The sequence below is a fragment of the Panulirus ornatus genome, chromosome 19 (assembly GCF_036320965.1).
Source record: "Panulirus ornatus isolate Po-2019 chromosome 19, ASM3632096v1, whole genome shotgun sequence".
Classification (NCBI taxonomy): Eukaryota; Metazoa; Arthropoda; class Malacostraca; order Decapoda; family Palinuridae; genus Panulirus; species Panulirus ornatus.
In genome coordinates this window covers 11,025,999-11,052,788 of record NC_092242.1, presented here as the reverse complement: position 1 = coordinate 11,052,788, position 26,790 = coordinate 11,025,999, and the positions used below count along the sequence as shown (strand labels likewise).

At 46.8% G+C, this 26,790-nt stretch overlaps 1 protein-coding gene across 3 annotated transcripts in view; it reads left to right on the top strand.

The window, feature by feature from the left end:
• Window positions 1-26,790, top strand: part of LOC139755392 (uncharacterized) — a 338,128-nt gene that overhangs the window by 171,679 nt on the left and 139,659 nt on the right. The window lies entirely within an intron of this gene.

The following is a 26,790-nucleotide window of genomic DNA, read 5'->3' as shown; positions in this document are numbered from 1 at the left end:
TATCCTTGCCTCACTCTATCTTGACCTCATACTATCCTTGCCTCACTCCATCTTTACCTCATACTCTCCTTGCCTCACTCTATCTTGACCTCATACTCTCCTTGCCTCACTCTATCTTGACCTCACACTATCCCTGCCTCACTCTATCTTGACCTCATACTATCCTTACCCCACTCTATCTTGACCTCATACTATCCTTGCCTCACTCTATCTTGACCTCACACTATCCTTGCCTCACTCTATCTTGACCTCACACTATCCCTGCCTCACTCTATCTTGACCTCATACTATCCTTGCCTCACTCTATCTTGACCTCACACTATCCCTGCCTCACTCTATCTTGACCTCATACTATCCTTACCCCACTCTATCTTGACCTCATACTATCCTTGCCTCACTCTATCTTGACCTCACACTATCCTTGCCTCACTCTATCTTGACCTCATACTATCCTTACCCCACTCTATCTTGACCTCATACTATCCTTGCCTCACTCTATCTTGACCTCACACTATCCTCCTCAGGTACTGGACTACATAGAAAATGTAGATTGTTCGATTATACAGATTAATTTCCTGTGTGCTGGTAGTCTCCACATCTTTTCCTCACGACTGCTTTTAATCCTTTAATCCCTTGAGGACGAGCGTACGACCCGCGAGAGAGCACGAAGGTACGACCCGTGACAGCGCACGAAGGTACGACCATTAACCCGATCTCCATCCCTCACTAACTCTCCTCCAGTGGCACATGTTCCTGGACCAACACTCGGGTGGACACCCGATTCTGTTCACGTGGATCCATCCACGAATTCCTGTGTTACGCATGTACCATTGTTGGTGCGAGTTCGTAACTTGATTGCCTCGTTCGTGGGTCATGCGTTCAGCAGATGGACTCTTCTCCTACAGACCTCCTCGTATCTTCATGATATAGCGCATTTACCGTGGTCGTTCAGCAGATGGACTCTTCTCCTACAGACCTCCTCGTATCTTCATGATATAGCGCATTTACCGTGGTCGTTCAGCAGATGGACTCTTCTCCTACAGACCTCCTCGTATCTTCATGATATAGCGCATTTACCGTGGTCGTTCAGCAGATGGACTCTTCTCCTAAAGACCTCCTTGTATCTTCATGATATAGCGCATTTATCGTCGTCGTTCATTAAGGAAGAAAATGAGTGATTGAACGTAGGCTTAACGGGGACGTTTCATACTCAGCGGGAGGCGTCATTGCTATGTCGAAATGTCGGAATCCAATGAAGAACAGCGGAAGACAGTGCTTGTGGTACTTCCGAACAACCCCTCATCCACCCTTCGTTCGCTTTTTTTTTTTCTGGGTGATCTCTGTAAGAGAGAGAGAGAGAGAGAGAGAGAGAGAGAGAGAGAGAGAGAGAGAGAGAGAGAGAGAGAGAGAGACCCATAACAACACCCTTCCCATTCAGTCAAGGCTTAGTAGTATAATGTTCCCGGCATATATATATATATATATATATATATATATATATATATATATATATATATATATATATATATATATATATATATGTGTGTGTGTGTGTGTGTGTGTGTGTGTGTGTGTGTGTGTGTGTGTGTGTGCCCAGGTGCTGGCTGTCTCGTCCCATGGCTGGAGCCTTGAAGCCTCGAGCCGGTTAGAACTAGTAGTGACCCTCTCTCTGATCGATACTAACTTCTTCTAAGCTCCGAAGTCAACAGAACCCAGGTGGGATCTGGCAGAGACAGACAGACACACACACACACACACTGTGGAAGAAAAAGGGAGTGAGGTGGAGTGGAGGAAATCCAACTCTCCCCCAGCACACAGGTACTAGCATATCATGTACCCAGAACTACCGTCATAAAGCACATATGTATAATACATATAGACGTGTGGGACACCCTCGTTCTTTTTCTTGGATGGGGACCCCGATCTATTGCGTCGTCCGAGAAGCCGTATGACCTAAGTATTCCAGGTCAGATGGCCGGGGGGCCCGCTGGTTTGACCTCAACTCGTCCCGATGACCTTGGCTGACAGATGCTCACCACAAACACCTCATCGTTAAACACGGATGTTTGGTAGTCCGTAGGTGTTCATTTACGTCCTGATGTGTATTATCCCTGTCAGATATTTCAGGGCAGGTAGATGAAACGAGTTTATTTTTCATTGAATGGGTTATTGCATCATGTAACTTTCTCATTCATGTCGGGGTATGAGAATAAGTAGCTGCTTAGACTAAGGTAACTACTGTGCAACCGTGACTATGGTGTTGATGTTGGAGTTTGTGTGGTTTGAGGCTACGTATGATCACATGATAACATTGCAGTGACACTGTGTGTTTAGTGTAGGTCAGGCATCATATGTCTACTTCCGTCGGTTGGTTTTGGGTCAAAAAAGAAAAGATAAAAGAGTCAGGTCGTACTGTCGTGTTCGAAGGTCGAACTATCGTGTTCGAGGGTCGTACCGTCGTGGTCGAGGGTCGTACCGTAGTGCTTAAGGGTTTTACCGCAGGGTCGTACCGTCAAGTATACTTAAGGGTCTTCCCGTAGTGGTTAAGGGTCGTACCGGTATATAGCAAGGGTCGTGTTCGCTTTGTTCAAGGGCAGCACCACTGTAGTCAAGGGTCGTACCGCCGTGGTCGGGGGGGGGGGTCGTACCGTTGTATAGCAAGGGTCGTGTTCGCTTTGTTCAAGGCAGCACCGCCGTAGTCAAGGGTCGTACCGCCGTGGTCAGGGGTCGTACCCCCGTAGTCTAGGGTCGTACCGCCGTGGTCGGGGGGTCGTACCGTCATTCACAGTGAGTTCATGAAGGATGTATTCTTCAGTGCGGCAGAGCAACTGACAAAAAGGGAACGAGTCTAGAATCCAATCATCTAAAGGGTTGTTGCTGGTTAAACTGTCTGTTATAGAAGACCACACACTGCCCACATTAACTTCCCTGGTGTAGTGGTTATCTTCGCTGATCGTGGTTCACGCACGGGCGGCCCCCTGTGTTCGAATCTCGAGCGCGTCAGTCTGCCCACCACCAATCCAATGGTTCATCCTTCCCTCGGGTCTGGTCGATAAATGAGCACCTGGCTTAGGCTGGGGTGTGTACGTGTGTATACACACATAGGAGTAAAGCCGTGGTACATACGTACAGAGTTAAGAGATGGGGCAACATGAGTGTAGAACTCACACACTGTGTGTGTCTTTGACCAGGTCACAACCATTAAGTTTTAAACCACCTTCGTGACGTTGGCTGTGAACAGGTCTTCAAAAGCTTGAGGGGTTGAACAACAGAGGCCATTACTGGAAATTATACAAGTAATTGGTTGAAAAATATATAAATAAGTACTTTAATAGTATGAGAGTGGTGGGTGAATGGAACATAACTGAGTTATAAGACAGGCAATGTGAACGGCACACAGAACGACAAGTAATTGCAGATAGGTAATTACCCACGTACAGGGGTTCACAGACGTTAACAATCATAGCTGAGGCGAAGGCGATGGTACAACTCGAAATTGGACTGATCTCTTGACACTGAACAGTACATCGCCAACTGGGCGGGCAGGAGGATGACAGCAACACGACATAATCACCGATGATAAACGACCCTTGCTGACCTCTGAAGATATACTCACCTTTGCCCTGTATAAGGTGGGGGTGAGGTGGGTGTGGTTGAGGGGGGACTAGGGAGAGAAAAGAGTCACGTAACGATCATAGGGGGGTCCGGGGATGGAGGGAGAGGGAGGGAGGGTGAGGAATAGAGATGAGAACCACGTAACGATCGTTAGGAGTCGTTCTTGCGACAGTGCTGTCCAGGAATGATTGCATCCGGTAATTGTTAAGACTTCCCGGTGCGTTTGTCGTTAGCTTCCGCAGGTCTGGTGTTACCGGACTTCGCCCGCACGTCGTAAGACCGAGAAGAGTCACAGTCGACGGAGCTGTATCGTCGTCAGAGGCGCCGGGAGGAGAGTACTGGTTCATTGAGGGTCTTCCCTCCCCAAAGGAGCCTACCTTACGCTCCTCCCACGCCCAAGGACCCAGTGGTCTATTGCTGTGTGTGAATTCCTTTTATCTTCCTTTGTGTTGAGAGGGGCAAGAGCGGGTTACATAGTGATAATGATAAAGATAATGATAGTAATATTACTACTGCTTATGATAATTCCCGAGGTGTTTGCATGGTACGGTGACATACTCTTGTGACGGTTCATTTTCTGTTCTGATTGCTCTCCAGTCGAGGTAAGATAGGGTCAGATGTATTTACTGTCGTTTATGTTTCTGTACAACCACAAAATTCATATCTGGTAATTACAGTATTGGTAATTGAACTTTCAGGAGGGTGAGAGGCGTGCGTTGGATAAGATGAACTGGATCGAGTGTGGTATACGGGCGCGCCACGTTTGTTCTTGCTGAAATCAGGTAGTTATATTATTTTCTTCCAGTACGATAAGTGCCTGGACATAGCACTCTCGGGTTCTTCCGTGATTCAGGGACTAAGATAAAAGTTTAGACGCTTCCAAATGGCGCTTCCCACTTGTTGCCTCCCTCGCCAACTGAGTCAAGCACCCGCACCCCAGCTGGTCGCAGGCGTCTTGGTTGACGGTACGGACCCCTTGGGTAGGTGCAGGATGGTACAGGTTCACCGGGTAGGTGAGGGACGGTACAGACTCCCAGGGTAAGTGGGAGAACGGTGAACACTCCCATGGTAATGGGGAGGTGTGCTTCCAGGGTAATTCTCCTCATTGTGTGGTCAGGACGCGTTTTTTTTTTTGCTCGGACGATCCTGCGTAGGTGAGATCGAAGTAGGGAAGACCCAGGTTACTGCCTCCTCACGGCCAGGACCTTGTCAGGGATGTTGCCACAAGAGGGACCTGACCCTGATCCATATCTCGTCAAGACCCTGGTTACCGCCTCCTCATGGCTAGGCCACTTGTCAGGGATGGATGTTGGCGCAAAGGGGACCTGACCCTGATGCATATCTTGAGAGGTACTGTGGTGTTAAGGATTCTTCATACCCCCTCCTCCCTCTCAGGTCTTGGGGACGTAGGTAGTATGGAAGCCTCGACACAAGGCCTTCAGTGGCCAATATATATAAACCCTGGTTCTTCGTAGAAAGTATTTTCTACAGAAGTGCGAAGAATCATACTGGGAAAATTAGACGTCCAAGAAACGTGGTCATGCCAAACAGACTTCGTAAAATTTCCAGAATAGCCTCCCGGCCTTTTGCCCAAGATCAAAGATTTGTAATAGCTTCAGCCCAGACACTAAGTTCTGTTCTGCCGAGCGTGTATTGCTGGACGTGTGGGCTCCGTAGCGGAGGTGATCACAGAAGACGAGCCTGTTGGTTAGGGACAGTGGATTTGGTTAGGGACAGTGGATATTAGTAGTTTAGTCAAGTAATGAATTTGTTTGATTGATTTATACTGTTCTTACCGGCGTTTGAGGTTATGTGTGTGGTCAGATGTCCGCCAGAACTGGCCGCCGATCGTTCATTTCCAATTTAGTCATCTGGGAGAAAGAATTACCGAGGAGAGGGACAAAAAAAGAAGACGGGTGCTTGGGAAAGGAGCTGGACGCGACGTACACCCGTATTGACTGTAGATTTTAAGGTGTAGTCAGTTGGCCAGAGTTGTGTCTCATACATGAGAGCAACAGCCTCAGTACCCAGCACTTGAGCCCCCGCAGTACCCAGCACCTGAGCCCTCCCAGTACCCATCTCCTCAGTCCCTAACACTCACTTCCTCAGCTCCCAACACGCAGCTCTTCGTCCTCCAACACCCAGGTCCTCAGTCCTTCAGCACCCCCAGCTCTCCAGCATCTTATTTCACGTGTAGAACACGACCGTCCTGACGAAGAGAACCCGCACTGTTCCCTGCACTTCTTATTTTCATGGTATTGCTACATTTTCTCTCGTCACATTTTGACACAGACACCTGCCGCTCGTCAGAGACCTGCCATATTCCTCAGCCAACATGGCAGCGGAAAACCCTTGATATTCCAGTTAACGCCTTAGTGGTACCCACGGTGGCAGAGACGCACGTTGACTATACTAACCCAGTGGTATGAACGGTGGTTAGCCGCAGCAGTAATGAGTAGTTTTGTTATGCCTTGTGACGTCACGTCGTCAGATTCACAACAGGCAGGCGTCTTTATTTACATCGGTGACGTCACGCTAACACGTGAGGAGCAGTGTGTTTACATTCTTGACGTCACGGTGACGCCTAAACGAGAGAGGGTTTTTCTTGTGTTTTCATGCTGGAGTGACGGGTCAGAAGGGAGGTCGCGTGCAGCTGTTTGCACATCAAAGTAACTCGTGCAATTAGTCGGCTTGTCACACATTAGCCCTCTGACTTAGCCTAGACATGCTTATATATATATACATTTTTTTTTTTGTATCTACAATGGGTACCTGGTACTCTTGACAGCTACTCGCTGATTAAAGAAAAAGAAAAACTAGTTTAAGGTGTAGCGTGACAGGGAGAGAGAGAGAGAGAGAGAGAGAGAGAGAGAGAGAGAGAGAGAGAGAGAGAGAGAGAGAGAGAGAGAGAGAGAGAGAGAGAGAGACGGTCGACCTGTAATATAAACCCGAGGGGTGTGAGTGAAGGGTTATATAACGAAAGACTTGGGCGCGAGACGCCTATTCCACGAACGCTACTGAGAGCAACGTGAGACCTTTCCCAGTCAAGGTGTTGCCATCGGGGTCTGAGAGACTCGGCCGACGTCCAGGCAGGAGGGAATATTGTCCCGACGGCGCAGTCCTCTTATGATGACGCCAGGAGGGGGGATGTAGTGGTTTATGTAGTGTTGTGGAGTGGGTGGACTCAGCCAGCGAGGGCCGACCCGCTAACTTAAGAGGAGGAAGGGGACCACGTCTCGCCCATTTACACCACCGGCCGAGGACAAGAATGTCTTAACACCTTCTCCCTCCCTCCCTCCTTCCTCTCCTCTCTTCCCTCCCTCCCTCCCTCCCTCCATCCAACCATCCATCTGGCTGAAAATGAACCTGTGAATATCTTCTTTGACCCTTGACTGGAATGAAATGGGGTTTTTGAGAGTTGAGGAACATCATGGGGAGGGAGGAGGGAATGAAAGGGGTGGGAGGGGCTTTGAGAGTGTGTGTGTGTGGAGAGAGAGAGAGAGAGAGAGAGAGGGAGAGAGAGAGAGAGAGAGAGAGAGAGAGAGAGAGAGAGAGAGAGAGAGAGAGAGAGTATGGAAGAAGGTTGGGTTATGGATCTTGGAGATCACCCAAGGTGCTCCTCGACCAGTCTACCAAGAGAAGATTGGTCGACTTATCATCCATCATACCACCCTACCGTGCCGTAGACGCTGGGTGAAATGAAGTTCGTGTTTTAGATACAACAGGTAACGCATCCACTTCCAAGCGAACTTGTTTAGGAATATTTCACATGAAATTGTAGAAAAGGAGCCACCGTGAATTCCCCCCCCCCCCCCCTTCCTCCCCCCCTCCTCCCCCCCCCCCAAAAAAAAAAAAAAAAACACGTCAATTCACAGCAAAATTGATTCAGTCTTTGTGCATATGCATTAATCCTATATCACTCCAAACAAAAGCACTCCCCCCCCCCCCCCCCCCGTCTGTCATTTAAGTATGACATTACAACTTCGTGTGAATTAGACTTAGACATGATTAACATTACTCAGGCACAGAATTACAGGGTGTCAAACCCAGACTCATTCCGGTGGCTTAAACTCGTCACCCACCACCGACGTGCACACACGCAGTCTCGAGAAAAATAAGTCAGACATTCAATATTGGTTTACTCATTAAGTAGCCCGCTGGGTCGTGGCCGTGGAGCAGAGGGAGAAGGAGGAGGAGGAGCTTTGCATGACGGCTCATTACTTCTGACGAACTCTCTTTTTTTTTTCTTATTTTTATATTTTTTTTTTTTGCTTTTAAATATGCAGTAAGCTGGCTGGGTGCTCTAGTGCCAGTGACTTGCAAGCAAGCACACTTCGCCCCGTTACCGACGTGTTCCTTATGATTTCCGACACTTCGTGTGAGGGATGTTCTCTCGGTGGAAGGAGGTGGTCGGGGAGCCCTGGGCTTCTTGTCCCTGACTCATGCTGGGTTGCGCCTCCGTCACCAGGGCCTGCTGGAGTCGCGCTGGGGGGAGAACCGAACGTGGATTCTGTGTTGAGGTTTTGGTCTGGTCATGAACCTGGAATCTGTCTCCTCATTATTGCCTATGTTGTTGCCCCACTCATGGTGGCCTGGGAGAAAAGTCATGCTCTGTTCTCAGGTATTAATGATCTCTTTCCTTTCTTTTTTGCCTTTATAATAATGAAAATAATAATAATGATAATAATAATGATAATAATATTGATAATAATGATAATAATAATGATAATAATAATGATAATAATATTGATAATAATGATAATAATAATGATAATCATAATAATAAGAATGATAGTAATGATGATAACAGTAATAATGACTTCATATTGTTATTGTTATTGTTATTATTATCATTATTATCATTATTATTATTATTATTATTATCATTATTATTATTATTATTATTATCATTATTATTATCATTATACGCGCATGCTTTCTCACCTTGGTGAGGTAGCGTCAGGAACATAGACTTCGCTTGACTCGTCTTCCTAATTTTAGGTGATAATGGAAGAGGGGTGGATACAAAAGTACAGGTGCGCTGATTTCAGCGTGGCCATGAATAATAATGATAATGATAAAAATGGTTATATATATATATATATATATATATATATATATATATATATATATATATATATATATATATATATATATATATATATGATACCACTGTTGTAGTAAAGGTCTGGCGTAGAGTGGCTTGTCTGATCCAGCAGATTCTGTCATGTCGGGCTTAGTGAGTGGAATTTCTTTTTTTGCATTCCTGAATGGCGTTCCCTCGTGATGACGAACCTTACTTGACTAAGGATGTGGCAGCTTGTGCCACTTTTCATATTTCTCTCGAGCCCATAAGTACATGAATCTTGCCTTCAGTACTCCAAACCAGTTGTAAATGGGTCGTACTTTTACGAAGACAGTTGACTGAAATACCAAGGGTATTAAGTTCTTTTTCTAGAAAACACAATTTCCCAACTCCCACCTTTTGGTTCGAGGTGTTTCATGTTCTGTCATGATGGCTCTTCATGGGCTTCGTGTAGGTCATAGGTGCCTTCTGCATAAGTGATCGTCCACACTGGCTCTCTCTCGTGGAAGTGCACCCAAGACCTCCCTCTTTCTTCTCACTAATATTCAGGATTTCAACTAATGGCTCGTTCATGGAGGATTACTTTTTGAGTTCACATTATTGTGATCGTGGAGGTCTACTGTCTTTCTTTATTTTTCTTGTGATACATCATTGTGGTTTTTGAGTCATCAAAAAATTTCCTCATGCCATCTATAAATATGTTCTCAATGATAAGGACAAGGAGGTCATCCTCGATGGATTGATAAGGACAAGGAGGTCATCCTCGAAGGATTGATAAGGACAAGGAGGTCATCCTCGATGGATTGATAAGGACAAGGAGGTCATCCTCGATGGATTGATAAGGACAAGGAGGTCATCCTCGATGGATTGATAAGGACAAGGAGGTCATCCTCGAAGGATTGATAAGGATAAGGAGGTCATCCTCGAAGGACTGATAAGGACAAGGAGGTCATCCTCGAAGGATTGGTAATGGCAAGGAGGTCATCCTCGAAGGACTGATAAGGACAAGGAGGTCATCCTCGATGGATTGATAAGGACAAGGAGGTCATCCTCGAAGGATTGGTAAGAACAAGGAGGTCATCCTCGAAGGATCCCTCGCTGGACGGACCTGAAGTGGAACGAGTTGATGAAGGTCGGCCTCTCACCGCCTCATCGAATCAGGAAGAGGTGGAAGTAATTAGTGGACACACTCATCAGCTCACACTTAAGTCTTAGGGATTCACTGGCCAGGGAAGAAGCTGTGTGTGTGGGAGGTAAGGGAAAAGGTGATGACACAGGGGGGAGGTCATTGTTGTGGTCTGCAGAAGCTCCCTCACTGGCCAGGGAAGAAGCTGTGTGTGGGAGGTAAGGGAGAAGGTGATGACACAGGGGGAAGGTCATTGTTGTGGTCTGCAGAAGCTCCCTCACTGGCCAGGGAAGAAGCTGTGTGTGGAAGGTAAGGGAAAAGGTGATGACACAGGGGGAAGGTCATTGTCGTGGTCTGCAGAAGCTCCCTCACTGGCCAGGGAAGAAGCTGTGTGTGGGAGGTAAGGGAAAAGGTGATGACACAGGGGGAAGGTCATTGTCGTGGTCTGCAGAAGCTCCCTCACTCACTGACTCCATCAGTTGTGGGGAAGGGTGGCTCTCGTTTGCAGTGACGCGACCAGTAGACACCATGACGCTGTTGGTGCCCGACTCACCGTGGGCTGCAGATACTCACTGGAGTTTGCTCCCTCACCATCCTGGTGATGGTGAACAGACCAGATATAAACTATGCCAGCAGAGCTACACACCCCTACACCACACCTTACAGCAGGAAGTATTTGCCTGTTATACCATTAGTGAGTTTAAGAGCGTATTCCCTAACCGAGTATAGCAAGATGTGTGTGTAGGCATTTCGTCATGGACAATACTCGACCTCAGGTTTTCCTAAATTTTCCCTCATTGTAAGGAACTCACTTGTCATACACATCTCGTAGCATAGTGTGAGTATGGTTGTTCAGCGTTCGTAAATAGCTCACAGTTCTTCCCTATATAACTTGTCCTTCAGTCACTGAGGCCCAGCTGTACCTGGACCTACCGTGCACACACTCTTTGTGTCCTCCCGTGCACTCACTCCCTGCCCGTCCTGTACACGACACGGATGGTAGTGCACGATAAACTCGCCGCTCTTGCGGCAATAATTAAAAGCAATCACTCACGCGACACACACACACACACACACACACACACACACACACACACACACACCGCCCAGTTCTTCCTTACACTCTCTTTGGCCATTTGTACATTTCGCAAATATGGTGTATGTGAGGATGAAGGCTAGACGAATCTAACTTGCAGATAGCCTTTAAATCCAGTACGTACATATACATACATTCATACATACATACATACATACATAATACGTATATACATACATTACAAATACATACATACATACATACATACAAGTACATACATACATACATACATACATACATACATACATACATACATACATACATACAAGTACATACAAGTACAAACATACATACATACATACATACATACATACATACATATATACATTACATACACACATACATACATACATACATACATACATACATACATACATAATTCATACATACATACTTGCATACATACATACATATATACATTACATACATACATACATACATACATAATTCATGCATACATACTTGCATACATACATACATATATTCATACATACATACATAATTCATACATACATACATACATACATACATACATACATACATACATACATACATACATAATTCATACATACATACATACATACATACATACATACATACATACATACATACATAATTCATACATACATACATACATACATACATACATACATACATACATACATAATTCATACATACATACATACATATATACATATATACATTACATACATACATACATAATTCATACATACATACATATATTCATACATACATACATACATACATACATAATTCATACATACAAACATGCATACATACATATATACATTACATACATACATACATACATACATACATACATAATTCATACATACATAAAGCATACAGTCGGGAAATTTTTTCCCACACTTTTTTACGAAACTATTAAGACTAATAATGATGACTGAACTCTGTGGTGTCGTGAGGTGGGTTCCGCCTCATTGTCTTTGCATTGGTCGTCGTGAGGTGGTGGTGAGGGAGGGAGGGAGAGAGACACACACACAGGCATGATCGTGACCACCACACTAACATTACATAGATATTGTTCATTAAGGTCATTATGGCTCGAGTGCTTGCTGTTCACACCAAGTACCGGGGTTATAACCCCTACGGCCACTTACCCCGGTGTTTATCAGATTAAGTGCCGGCCTGACACTTTAATGGCCCGGGGAGTTATTGATAAGCTCTGCCCACGAGACGAGACTTATGTCTTCAGTCAGGTTACGTTTGGAGTAATCATTCTGATTACTGATAATTACAAATGATAATTACTCTGTCGGTAGTGATATATATATATATATATTTCTTTTTTCTTTCTTTCAAACTATTCGCCATTTCCCGCATTAGCGAGGTAGCGTTAAGAACAGAGGACTGGGCCTTTGAGGGAATACCCTCACCTGGCCCAATTCTCTGTTCCTTCTTTTGGAAAATTAAATATATATATATATATATATATATATATATATATATATATATATATATATATATATATATATATATATATACATGTGTGTGTGTATGTATGTGTATGTGGGTGGGTTGGGCCATTCCTCGTCTGTTTCCTTGCGCTACCTCGCTAACGCGGGAGACGGCGGTTAAGTAGAACAAATATATATATATATATATATATATATATATATATATATATACAGAGAGAGAGAGAGAGAGAGAGAGAGAGAGAGAGAGAGAGAGAGAGAGAGAGAGAGAGAGCAGGTCAGCCAGCTAGAATTACGAGGTCATTAACATACCGAAACGAAGGAGGTCACGTCTCGACGTGCCGCCCCCAGACGAGGCCAACGCCCATCGCCATGTCCCATGACTCGCCCTGAATTTCCATAATGTATGCAAACAAATACAATCGCATCCTTGAGGAGGGAGAGAGAGGGAGGGAGGGAAAAAAAATGGTGCCCGCATTATATGGGAAGCGAATCTTTATTTCCAGTGGATTAAGAAGACTGGACGTGGTAGGGATTGCGTTGTGTGAGAGTCGTATGGAAAGGTCGAAGGGGAAGTGCGAGTTGAGGATGGGCGGGTGTTGCGTTGGTCGGAGGGGAAGTGTGAGGGAGGAGGGGCGAGTTGGTGTTGAGTCGCTCTTCCGTCCGCTGCGGCTCCTTGTGCATACGTAGGTCGTTTGTCCAGTGCGCTGGCACCTAGCGCTCACTTTTACTGACCTGTGATATACTAAATACACACACACACACACGCACACACACACACACACACACACACACACACACACACACACACACACACACACACACACACACACCTAGTGCTACAAGTTCACGTAATCTATCGAACACCGTCCAAGGACCTAAGGCAAGGGAGGACCCATCACCTAAGCAAGCCTTATTGTTAGCTGAATGTTTCCTGTGGTCACCTCCAGCCATATGCCTTATTCCCATGTTAGAATGGCTTTGTTACTCTCTCTCTCTCTCTCTCTCTCTCTCTCTCTCTCTCTCTCTCTCTCTCTCTCTCTCTCTCTCTCTTTCGGAAGATAGTTCTTCCTTTTTTCACACGGTTCTTCATCCCTCTTACATGATTTGTTGTCTAGTAGGTTTTGAACAGAGAATTGGAAATCCACGTGTGACATTAGACTTACGTAATGTGAATAGGGCAAGATTGCCAGCTACCGTGCCTCATAGTTTACACCGCCGTGTTGTTCAAGGGTCGCACTGCCTTGCCCAAGGATCGTACCGTCGTCTTCAAGGGTCGAACCGTCGTCTTCAAGGGTCAAACCGTCGTCTTCAAGGGTCGAATCGATGTCTTCAAGGGTCGAACCGTCTTTTCAAGGGCCGTATCTTCGTCTTCAAGGGTAGAACCGGTTTCTTCAAGGGTCGAACCGTTTCTTCAAGGGTCGAACCGTCTCTTCAAGGGTCGAGCCGTCATCTTCAAGGGTCGAACCGGTGTCTTCAAGGGTCGAACCGTCTCTTCAAGGGTCGAAGCGTCATCTTCAAGGGTCGAACCGGTGTCTTCAAAGGTCGAACCGGTGTCTTCAAGGGTCGAACCGTCTCTTCAAGGGTCGTACCGTCGTGCTCAAATGTCGTACCGTCGTGCTTAAGGGGCTCTTGCTATCATTGTAAATTATAATCCATAAGTAATTTTTAAAACTTCATCCCCCAAAAACTACACAAGCATTTAGTTCAGTCGCTCAGTAATCACTGGCCGCTCGATCAACCCAACTACCCATTTCGATCTTTTGGAACAACGCCTCCGACTCCCAGGTATAGTCTTAGCATGTTAGTCACACGTGGGCAGACGGGCGCATCGGTGTGGGACAGGAACTGTCAGTCAATCAGAGAAGAACCCAGTGACTGTAGGAAGTGCATGTCTGTCGGTGAAACAGACAGAAGTACTCGTCTACCAGTGAAACAGACAGAAGTACCTGTCTATCACAGACCGTCCAGGTGAGAACTAAGTGACAGTAGGAAGTGCATGTCTGTCGGTGAAACAGACAGAAGTACTCGTCTACCAGTGAAACAGACAGAAGTACTCGTCTATCAGTGAAACAGACAAAAGTACCTGTCTATCACAGACCGTCCAGGTGAGAACCAAGTGGCAGTAGGAAGTGCATATCTGTCGGTGAAACAGACAGAGGTACTCGTCTACCCGTGAAACAGACAGAAGTACTCGTCTACCAGTGAAACAGACAGAAGTACCTGTCTATCACAGACCGTCCAGGTGAGAATCAAGTGGCAGTAGGAAGTGCATGTCTGTCGGTGAAACAGACAGAAGTACTCGTCTACCCGTGAAACAGACAGAAGTACTCGTCTACCAGTGAAACAGACAGAAGTACCTGTCTATCACAGACCGTCCAGGTGAGAATCAAGTGGCAGTAGGAAGTGCATGTCTGTCAGTGAAACAGACAGAGGTACTCGTCTACCAGTGAAACAGACAGAAGTACTCGTCTACCAGTGAAACAGACAGAAGTACCTGTCTATCACAGACCGTCCAGGTGAGAACCAAGTGGCAGTAGGAAATGCATGTCTGTCAGTGAAACAGACAGAGGTACTCGTCTACCCGTGAAACAGACAGAAGTACTCGTCTACCAGTGAAACAGACAGAAGTACCTGTCTATCACAGACCGTCCAGGTGAGAACTAAGTGACAGTAGGAAGTGCATGTCTGTCAGTGAAACAGACAGAGGTACTCGTCTGCCAGTGAAACAGACAGAAGTACCTGTCTATCACAGTCCGTCCAGGTGAGGGGTAACAAAGACGACATCTGTTTCACATTGATCCAGATGAAGTGCGTCACACGTGTGGGGTTTACTGGACGTTACGTATCGTCTCGTAGTGTTATTCTGTGGTTAACCCCCTTTGGTCGTAACGCTACGACCCATGAGAACTCATCATACCCCCATGGGTCGTAATGTCCTCCTCGAGGTCGTAGGTCAGGATATCAACCCGTGAAGCTTCGGTGTTGCTAGTGCTTTGTTCGTCCAGCCATTTTTACTTTCATTGCCGTACGTCCTCATGTACACACTTAGTGACATCCTGTGCCCCCCTCCTTGCTTCCATCCTTGTATATGGCAGCCATAAATCTAGTGAGTTCTGTTTGACTTGACAGGATCTTGACCCTCTGCCAGTGGATAAAGATTTGACACCATGTCAAGTGGCGGAGGAGGTGGTGGGGGAGAGGGGGGGGGGATGTTGACGCCATGTCAGGTTGGAAGTCCGCTGGAAGGTTCAATTACTGTCTCGTGAATTCCTGAGTTGTTGTATCGAAAGTTCTCGAGCCATTTCTTTGTGGGAACACCTTGATTTTACTGTCTCGTGAATCTTCGAATGATTCTGATATTGTCTCGTGAACCATGTCATTTTAGTGGTGCTCTGAAGGTTTGAATTGCCGTATCGTGAACTCCTGTGTTGCTGTATCGAAAGTCTCGAACCATTTCTTTCTACGAACAACTTGATTTTAAAGTCTCGTGAACCTTCGAATAATTATGATACCGTCTCGTAAACCTTCTAATGATTCCGATACTGTCTCGTGAACCTTCGAATGATTCCGATACTGTCTCGTGAACCTTCGAATGACTGTGATACTGTCTCGTGATTCTAACCAGTGAAGCCTTGAGGAGTGTTCGAATCTTTGAGCTCGGTGGTTTGCGCGGTCGTCTGTGTTTCCCCAGTTATTGAGGAGAAGAGGAGAAACGTATTTCAGTGGAGTGCCTGACACGGGGGCGTGTTGTGGGGAACCCCGGCTGCCCTGGATCCAGCCGCTTGGCGTCCGGAACGGAAACAATCCGTTCCGGACGGATGAACGGACCGGACGAAATTGATTATAAAAATCCCGCTCGTGATTTTCATCGTAAGTTGCACGAATGGCGAATTTTATGCCCGTGGTCACCGAAGGGTTGAAGTGTTGCCATTTTTTTTTTTCAAGAATGGAAACTCCGTTTATTCCTGGACTTACTGGGACGAAAATGATGCCAGACGCTTTGACTCACATTGTACCCACTCGGGTGAGGGAGGGTACTCAACCCAAGAGAGGGTGCATACGTGAATAACCACGAGTCCTTCAACTACTCATTTACCCACCGCAGTTGTCCTTATTCATCTATACTACCTCTACCTTCCCCCCCAAAAAAAAGGAAAGTGTTGGGGACATCTGAGTATATGAGTATGCTTTTTGAGATTTGGTGCATCCGTGAATAACCACGAGTCCTTCAACTACTCATTTACCCACCGCAGTTGTCCTTATTCATCTATACTACCTCTACCTTCCCCCCCCAAAAAAGGAAAGTGTTGGGGACATCTGAGTATATGAGTATGCTTTTTGAGATTTGGTGCATACGTGAATAACCACGAGTCCTTCAACTACTCATTTACCCACCTCAGTTGTCCTTATTCATCTATACTGCCTCTACCTTCCCCCCCCCAAAAAAAAGGAAAGTGTTGGGGACATCTGAGTATATGAGTATGCTTTTTGAGATTTGGTGCATACGTGAATAACCACGAGTCCTTCAACTACTCATTTACCCACCGCAGTTGTCCTTATTCATCTATACTGCCTCTACCTTCCCCCCCAAAAAAAGGAAAGTGTTGGGGACATCTGAGTATATGAGTATGCTTTTTAAGATGGTCTCTACTCGTGTTAAGTTACTGGGGCTCTGTGAGACCCAGACGTAAACATTAAGATGTTGATAGGTAGTGGGAAAGTGGGGGGAGTCACGTGGGGACTAGTTTACACCTTGTACACACACAGTTGTGTACCTTACTGTCTTCATGGCAGGTCGTTCTGTCAAACCCCCCCCCCCCCCTTTGAGTAAGGCGGTACGACTCTTGAGCATGGAGGTACGACCTCCCCCCAGAGCATGGTCGTAGGACGACAGTCGAGCGTGATGACGCTTGAGTATACGTTAAGTACGACCCATGAGCGCGGTAAGTACGACCCTTGAGTGTGATAGTATTGCCTTTGACCTGATCCTCAAGGCCAGGCCATCATGGGTCGTACCGTCGTGCTCAAAGGGTCGTGTCCTCGTTCTCATAGCGTCTGACGCGGTCTCTTGACCAGAGAGTAGGTCGAAGTGATCACACATGCATTCAAGTTCAAATATTCTTCACACACACACACACACACACACACAGATAGGTAGATAGATAGATAGATACACACACACACACACACACACACACACACACACACACACAGATAGATAGGTAGATAGACACACACACACACACACACACACACACACACACACATACACACACACATACAGATAGATATATAGATAGACACACACACACACACACACACACACACACACACACACACACAGATAGGTAGATAGATAGATAGATACACACACACACACACACACACACACACACACACACACACACAGATAGGTAGATAGATAGATACACACACACACACACACACACACACACACACACACACACACACACACACAGATAGATATATAGATAGACACACACACACACACACACACACAGATAGGTAGATAGATAGACACACACACACACACACACACACACACGTATGTTAGCCAGCTTCAGCCACTTGTTACATCCTTGCAGATACTTTTCCTGCAGAAATCCTCCATTTTATATTACCCCAGTCATGAAATATAATGACGTGGGATAAAAACGTTAATGTAATCATTGGAGAACATTTAGAAAAAGAGAGAAACACGGGCATGAGGTAGAACATCTGGCTCCGTGTTTGTGGCGGAGACCAAAGCAGCATCCTCCGTTAAGCCTGCATTTGTCTCCGTTAAGCGTGCATTTGCTCCGTTAAGCGTTCTCCGTTAAGCGTGCATTTGTCTCCGTTAAGCGTGTATTAGTCTCCGTTAAGCGTCCTCCGTTAAGCGTGCATTTGTCTCCGTTAAGCGTCCTCCGTTAAGCGTGCATTTGTCTCCGTTAAGCGTCCTCCGTTAAGCGTGCATTTGTCTCCGTTAAGCGTCCTCCGTTAAGCATGCATTTGTCTCCGTTAAGCGTTCTCCGTTAAGCGTGCATTTGTCTCCATTAAGCGTCCTCCGTTAAGCGTGCATTTGTCTCCGTTAACCGTCCTCTGTTAAGCGTGCATTTGTCTCCGTTAAGCGTCCTCCGTTAAGCCTGCATTTGTCTCCGTTAAGCGTCCTCCGTTAAGCGTGCATTAGTCTCCGTTAAGCGTTCTCCGTTAAGCGTGTATTAGTCTCCGTTAAGCGATATCCGTTAAGCGTGCATTAGTCTCCGTTAAGCGTCCTCCGTTAAGCGTGCATTTGTCTCCGTTAAGCGTGCATTGTCTCCGTTAAGCGATATCCGTTAAGCGTGCATTTGTCCTCCGTTAAGCGTCCTCGTTAAGCGTGCATTTGGTCTCCGTTAAGCGTGCATTTGTCTCCGTAAGCGTCCTCCGTTAAGCGTGCATTTGGTCTCCGTTAAGCGTCCTCGTTAAGCGTGCATTTGGTCTCCGTTAAGCGTCCTCGTTAAGCGTGCATTAGTCTCCGTTAAGCGTGCATTAGTCTCCGTTAAGCGTGCATTTGGTCTCCGTTAAGCGTCCTCCGTTAAGCGTGCATTTGTCCTCCGTTAAGCGTGCATTGTCTCCGTTAAGCGTGCATTTGGTCTCCGTTAAGCGTCCTCGTTAAGCGTGCATTTGGTCTCCGTTAAGCGTGCATTAGTCTCCGTTAAGCGTGCATTTGTCTCCGTTAAGCGTCTCCGTTAAGCGTGCATTGTCTCCGTTAAGCGTGCATTAGTCTCCGTTAAGCGTGCATTAGTCTCCGTTAAGCGTGCATTGTCTCCGTTAAGCGTGCATTGTCTCCGTTAAGCGTCCTCCGTTAAGCGTTCCTCCGTTAAGCGTGCATTTGTCTCCGTTAAGCGTGCATTTGTCTCCGTTAAGCGTGCATTTGTCCTCCGTTAAGCGTGTATTAGTCTCCGTTAAGCGTGCATTTGTCCTCCGTTAAGCGTCCTCGTTAAGCGTGCATTAGTCTCCGTTAAGCGTGTATTAGTCTCCGTTAAGCGTCCTCGTTAAGCGTGCATTTGGTCTCCGTTAAGCGTCCTCGTTAAGCGTGCATTTGGTCTCCGTTAAGCGTCTCCGTTAAGCGTGCATTTGGTCTCCGTTAAGCGTGCATTTGTCTCGTTAAGCGTCCTCCGTTAAGCGTCCTCGTTAAGCGTGCATTGTCTCCGTTAAGCGTGCATTTGTCCTCCGTTAAGCGTGCATTGTCTCCGTTAAGCGTTCTCCGTTAAGCGTGCATTTGTCTCCGTAAGCGTCCTCCGTTAAGCGTGTATTAGTCTCCGTTAAGCGTGCATTTGGTCTCCGTTAAGCGTGTATTAGTCTCCGTTAAGCGTGTATTAGTCTCCGTTAAGCGTGCATTTGGTCTCCGTTAAGCGTGCATTGTCTCCGTTAAGCGTCTCCGTTAAGCGTCTCCGTTAAGCGTCCTCGTTAAGCGTGCATTTGTCCTCCGTTAAGCGTGCATTTGGTCTCCGTTAAGCGTGCATTTGTCTCCGTTAAGCGTCCTCCGTTAAGCCTGCATTTGTCTCCGTTAAGCGTGCATTTGTCTCCGTAAGCGTCCTCCGTTAAGCGTGCATTTGGTCTCCGTTAAGCGTGCATTAGTCTCCGTTAAGCGTGCATTTGTCTCCGTTAAGCGTCCTCGTTAAGCGTGCATTAGTCTCCGTTAAGCGTGCATTAGTCTCCGTTAAGCGATATCCGTTAAGCGTGCATTTGTCTCGTTAAGCGTCCTCCGTTAAGCGTTCTCCGTTAAGCGTCTCCGTTAAGCGTCTCCGTTAAGCGTCCTCCGTTAAGCGTGTATTAGTCTCCGTTAAGCGTCCTCGTTAAGCGTGCATTTGTCTCCGTTAAGCGTCCTCGTTAAGCGTGCATTTGTCCTCCGTTAAGCGTGCATTTGTCTCCGTTAAGCGTGCATTAGTCTCCGTTAAGCGTGTATTAGTCTCCGTTAAGCGTGCATTTGGTCTCCGTTAAGCGTTCTCCGTTAAGCGTTCCTCCGTTAAGCGTGTATTAGTCTCCGTTAAGCGTGTATTAGTCTCCGTTAAGCGTGTATTAGTCTCCGTTAAGCGTGTATTAGTCTCCGTTAAGCGTGCATTTGTCTCCGTTAAGCGTGCATTTGTCTCCGTTAAGCGTGCATTTGTCTCCGTTAAGCGTGTATTAGTCTCCGTTAAGCGTGCATTAGTCTCCGTTAAGCGTGCATTGTCTCCGTTAAGCGTCCTCCGTTAAGCGTCCTCCGTTAAGCGTGTATTAGTCTCCGTTAAGCGTGTATTAGTCTCCGTTAAGCGTCCTCGTTAAGCGTGCATTAGTCTCCGTTAAGCGTGCATTTGTCTCCGTTAAGCGTTCTCCGTTAAGCGTGTATTAGTCTCCGTTAAGCGTGCATTTGTCTCCGTTAAGCGTTCTCCGTTAAGCGTGTATTAGTCTCCGTTAAGCGTCCTCCGTTAAGCGTGCATTAGTCTCCGTTAAGCGTCTCCGTTAAGCGTGTATTAGTCTCCGTTAAGCGTCTCCGTTAAGCGTCCTCGTTAAGCGTGCATTTGGTCTCCGTTAAGCGTCTCCGTTAAGCGTGCATTTGGTCTCCGTTAAGCGTGCATTGTCTCCGTTAAGCGTCTCCGTTAAGCGTCTCCGTTAAGCGTCCTCCGTTAAGCGTGCATTTGTCCTCCGTTAAGCGTTCTCCGTTAAGCGTCTCCGTTAAGCGTGTATTAGTCTCCGTTAAGCGTGCATTAGTCTCCGTTAAGCGTCTCCGTTAAGCGTGCATTAGTCTCCGTTAAGCGTGCATTAGTCTCCGTTAAGCGTGCATTTGTCCTCCGTTAAGCGTGCATTAGTCTCCGTTAAGCGTGCATTAGTCTCCGTTAAGCGTCCTCGTTAAGCGTGCATTTGTCTCCGTTAAGCGTCCTCCGTTAAGCTGCATTTGTCTCCGTTAAGCGTGCATTTGTCCTCCGTTAAGCGTTCTCCGTTAAGCGTCCTCCGTTAAGCTGCATTTGTCTCCGTTAAGCGTCCTCGTTAAGCGTGCATTTGTCCTCCGTTAAGCGTCCTCGTTAAGCGTGCATTTGTCTCGTTAAGCGTCCTCCGTTAAGCGTGCATTTGTCCTCCGTTAAGCGTGCATTTGTCTCCGTTAAGCGTTCTCCGTTAAGCGTGCATTTGTCTCCGTAAGCGTCCTCCGTTAAGCGTTCTCCGTTAAGCGTCCTCGTTAAGCGTGCATTAGTCTCCGTTAAGCGTGCATTTGTCTCCGTTAAGCGTCTCCGTTAAGCGTGCATTGTCTCCGTTAAGCGTCTCCGTTAAGCGTCCTCGTTAAGCGTGCATTTGTCTCCGTTAAGCGTGCATTAGTCTCCGTTAAGCGTCTCCGTTAAGCGTGCATTAGTCTCCGTTAAGCGTTCCTCCGTTAAGCGTCCTCCGTTAAGCGTCCTCCGTTAAGCGTTCTCCGTTAAGCGTTCCTCCGTTAAGCGTTCTCCGTTAAGCGTGCATTTGTCCTCCGTTAAGCGTGCATTTGGTCTCCGTTAAGCGTGCATTAGTCTCCGTTAAGCGTGTATTAGTCTCCGTTAAGCGTGCATTTGTCCTCCGTTAAGCGTTCTCCGTTAAGCGTCTCCGTTAAGCGTTCTCCGTTAAGCGTGCATTGTCTCCGTTAAGCGTGCATTGTCTCCGTTAAGCGTGCATTTGGTCTCCGTTAAGCGTGTATTAGTCTCCGTTAAGCGTGCATTGTCTCCGTTAAGCGTGCATTGTCTCCGTTAAGCGTGTATTAGTCTCCGTTAAGCGTGCATTAGTCTCCGTTAAGCGTTCTCCGTTAAGCGTCTCCGTTAAGCGTTCTCCGTTAAGCGTCTCCGTTAAGCGTGCATTAGTCTCCGTTAAGCGTGCATTAGTCTCCGTTAAGCGTCTCCGTTAAGCGTCTCCGTTAAGCGTGCATTGTCTCCGTTAAGCGTGCATTAGTCTCCGTTAAGCGTTCTCCGTTAAGCGTGCATTTGTCTCCGTTAAGCGTGCATTAGTCTCCGTTAAGCGTGCATTTGTCCTCCGTTAAGCGTTCTCCGTTAAGCGTTCTCCGTTAAGCGTCTCCGTTAAGCGTTCTCCGTTAAGCGTTCTCCGTTAAGCGTTCTCCGTTAAGCGTCTCCGTTAAGCGTTCTCCGTTAAGCGTGCATTTGTCCTCCGTTAAGCGTCCTCCGTTAAGCATCCTCCGTTAAGCCTGCATTTGTCTCCGTTAAGCGTGCATTTGGTCTCCGTTAAGCGTGCATTTGGTCTCCGTTAAGCGTCTCCGTTAAGCGTGTATTAGTCTCCGTTAAGCGTTCTCCGTTAAGCGTTCTCCGTTAAGCGTCTCCGTTAAGCGTGCATTGTCTCCGTTAAGCGTCTCCGTTAAGCGTGCATTTGGTCTCCGTTAAGCGTGCATTTGGTCTCCGTTAAGCGTGTATTAGTCTCCGTTAAGCGTCCTCCGTTAAGCGTGCATTTGGTCTCCGTTAAGCGTCCTCCGTTAAGCTGCATTTGTCTCCGTAAGCGTCCTCCGTTAAGCTGCATTTGTCTCCGTAAGCGTCCTCCGTTAAGCGTGCATTTGTCTCCGTAAGCGTCCTCCGTTAAGCGTCCTCCGTTAAGCGTCCTCCGTTAAGCGTCCTCCGTTAAGCGTCCTCCGTTAAGCGTCCTCCGTTAAGCGTCCTCCGTTAAGCGTCCTCCGTTAAGCGTCCTCCGTTAAGCGTCCTCCGTTAAGCGTCCTCCGTTAAGCGTCCTCCGTTAAGCGTCCTCCGTTAAGCGTCCTCCGTTAAGCGTCCTCCGTTAAGCGTCCTCCGTTAAGCGTCCTCCGTTAAGCGTCCTCCGTTAAGCGTCCTCCGTTAAGCGTCCTCCGTTAAGCATCCTCCGTTAAGCCTGCATTTGTCTCCGTTAAGCGTCCTCGTTAAGCGTGCATTTGTCTCCGTTAAGCGTGCATTTGTCTCCGTTAAGCGTGCATTAGTCTCCGTTAAGCGTCCTCCGTTAAGCGTGCATTAGTCTCCGTTAAGCGTCTCCGTTAAGCGTGTATTAGTCTCCGTTAAGCGTGTATTAGTCTCCGTTAAGCGTGTATTAGTCTCCGTTAAGCGTGTATTAGTCTCCGTGTTGGTGAAGGACATTGGTCTGTCGTTCGTGTGTGAGTCTTACGTCAGTCGCAGGTGATGTGAAGACAGACCACCACCACGAGTCTTAGGGGAAAAAAAAAAAAAAAGTAATGATAATGATAAATATTATATGTATCTAACCTTGTATAGGGTCATTGCGACCATTTGTGTTATGTGTGATTATATAACTCATTTACTAAGTTCATATGTTCATGTATCGGTGGTGAGGACACTCACCCAGTCAGTCATAAGCCGGTAGGATTAGGTCAAAGATAAGGTCAACCACGTTCAATCACCAGGTCTGGGTCTCACCAGACTTGGGTGATTGACGTGGTTGATGCCATCGTCTTCTACCTGGTGACCCAAACCTGGTGATTGACGTGGCTGACCTTATCTTTGACCCGAATCACAGCGGCTTGTGATCGACTTGGGTGATGACTGTCGTTGTCAATGATACATGACATATGAACATAGTCAGTGAATGACCTAATTTGCAAATAATAGAAGGTCATAATGACCAGTTAACAAGGTGTGTGCTTTCCCTTATTCAACACCGTCATGTCCTCCTGTTCGACAGCACTCTGACCTTTGCCCCATTTGCATACCATCCTGTGTCTGACAGTCTCCGTCGCCTTGTTAGACAGCATTCTGTTCTTTACTCGATAGCGTATTATTGTTCACTGTCGAACAACGCTCTGATCCTTGTTCTGTCATGTGCCGAAGTTCGTTATGTCGCCTGTGCGAAAGAATTCTGCCCATCGTTGAACAAGACTGCATCACTTGTTTACACTCTCCGCGCGTCATTCTGGGAGGGGAAGCAGTCATGAAATGAATGTGAACTCTGCTATCGAATTCAGTGTTATGCTTCAGATAGCACAGCCCCAGCCAGCCCCTCCTCCCCTCTCCTCCGTGCCCTTTGATAATGACAGCTCCTGATCGTGGAATTCCTCGTAATCTCTTGTAATATTTCCCCCGCACGGGTGAGAGGCTGGTCTTGCACATTACTGCAGTAGATGGGTGTAGGCTGTGAGTTTTCACGTGCAATCTTGCCCTCTCTCTCTCCGTTTTCTGGTATGGTAATGACCGTGTGTGTGTGTGTGTGTGTGTGTGTGTGTGTGTGTGTGTGTGTGTGTGTGTGTGTCTGTGTGTATCTGTGAGTGAGACCACATAGCGTGAGAGGTGTCAGTACTGGGTCTCGCGTTCTTTAAAAACGCGACGAAAAAGGGAGGAAAAAAAAAGGGAAAAAATTAGAAATAATCCAATACTATAAACGAAAAGGGGAAGAAAAGGGAAGAGACAAAAAACGCTTTTTGCAATATTTTTAGTCTTGCGAATATTCATCCAAGTTTATCCCACTCCTTGGCGTTCCCACCTTTTCTCAGTTCCGCTCTTTGTTACCTTCTTGGTACCTTCCATCTCGCCGGATTGCCGTGTCTTGCAAAGAACCATAGACGGGCCCAAATGGAAGCCTTGCAGGGAAACGTGAGGTTTCAAGAATAACCAGATTATGGCCGGGAGTAAACTCTGGTTGGTATCATGTCATCACCAGTGCTTGCGTTATCTCTGGTGTAGTCTCTGGCATGAGCGTTCCGATGTGGGGCCCGGGAGATGCAGCAGGAAATACCGCGATACCAGTGACCCACACGAGGAGGGAGGAGGGTCACGCCCCCGCAGGCTATCGAAGTATGCCCCCATCTCCCCGTCGGGAGTAGGTGATTCCAGGCCCGTGCGGTGTGGAGGGCGCCATGCCTTCATTTTTTTGCCGGTGGCAGGGAGCCACGAACCAACAGTACAAGTCTGTTACTCCAATTATATGTATATATATATATATATATATATATATATATATATATATATATATATTCGCCACTTCCCACGCCATCGAGGTAGCGCCAAGAACAGAGGACTGAGCCTTAGAGGAAATATCCTCACTCGGCTTACTCTATAGCGTTAATCGCTGTTGGGAAGGTGGTTCGTAGGGAGATTACGTTCCAGCTCCGTCATGGAGGTGTTGGTTTGCCTTCAGTTTTCTCCGTACCTGTAATGTATAATGTGCCGAAGGCAGAGCCAGAGCCAGCCGTGCGAGCGAAGCCTCACAAGCGTCTCTATGGTTTATCTTAACCGCTAACATATTTGCCGCTTCATCCCTATCTGATATGTCCAACTCCCCTTTGATCTTGATCACCTTTCAACAGGTATTACCCGGGGTGCTGGGCGAATCTTGGGTACATGTGTCCGTAGGCTTCCAGGGCCGCCCCTGGAGCGGTGTCTGGTAGAGTGCTTCACACGCTGCTTTGTCAGTCCTTTAAGCCTCGCTGGCTTCCAGCGTGCCCTTCAGGGATCGCTGATCGAGTGCTCCACTACTGTCCCCCATCTATCTGAAGGCTGGCTGGCTCGTGCTGAGCGTCCCTCGCAGCGCAACACTTTTAAGATTTGGGAAGAACAGTCACACACACACACACACACACACACACACACACACACACACACACACATCATGGCCGCCCGTATGGTCTTGCGGAAATGGACGAGCAGAATTTTTAAGCATGGCTCTTCAGAACCCGGACGTCCTTCGTGACTCGCTTTTCTTCAGGTGGTTAATGAACTTCGCACAATGTCTCTCATTCCGCCTGATTCAGCAGAGTACGTCTGCCGGGTCCTTCCGCATCACACAGAATGGTTCATTGTTGTATGTCTGCCTGGAGTGACCTTCAGTGCGACGTATTCCAAAGTGAACAAGACCTGCATTTAAGAGGGAGTAAGTGGATGCAGGCATAGAACGACGTACAGTGGGTACAGTACACAGCAGGCGGTTGGTGGAGCCAAGCATAGAATTCATGATAGGGACAATTCAAGAGGAAGGGGTAGGTGGAGGCAAGCATAGAGTGTACGGAGGGTATATCAGATGGTAGGTGGAGGAAAGCATAGAACGTACAGTGGTTACAGTAGTCGATGGTAGGTGGCGGGTAAGGATAGAGTGTTCAGTGGGTACAATATATAGCAAGGGGTGGGTGGAAGCAAGCACGAATGTGAGTGGCCTAGAGTTTAGATCCAAATCATACTTTCCTTCAATTGATGTATCATACGTTCCTTCAATTGATGTATCATACCTTCCTTCAATTAATGTGTCATACGTTCCTTCAATTAATCTATCATACGTTCCTTCAATCAATGTATCATACGTTCCTTCAATTAATGTATCATACATTCCTTCAAATCAATGTATCATACGTTCCTCCAGTTAATGTATCATACATTCCTCCAATCAATGTATCATACGTTCCTCCAATCAATGTATCATACATTCCTCCAATCAATGTATCATACGTTCCTCCAATTGA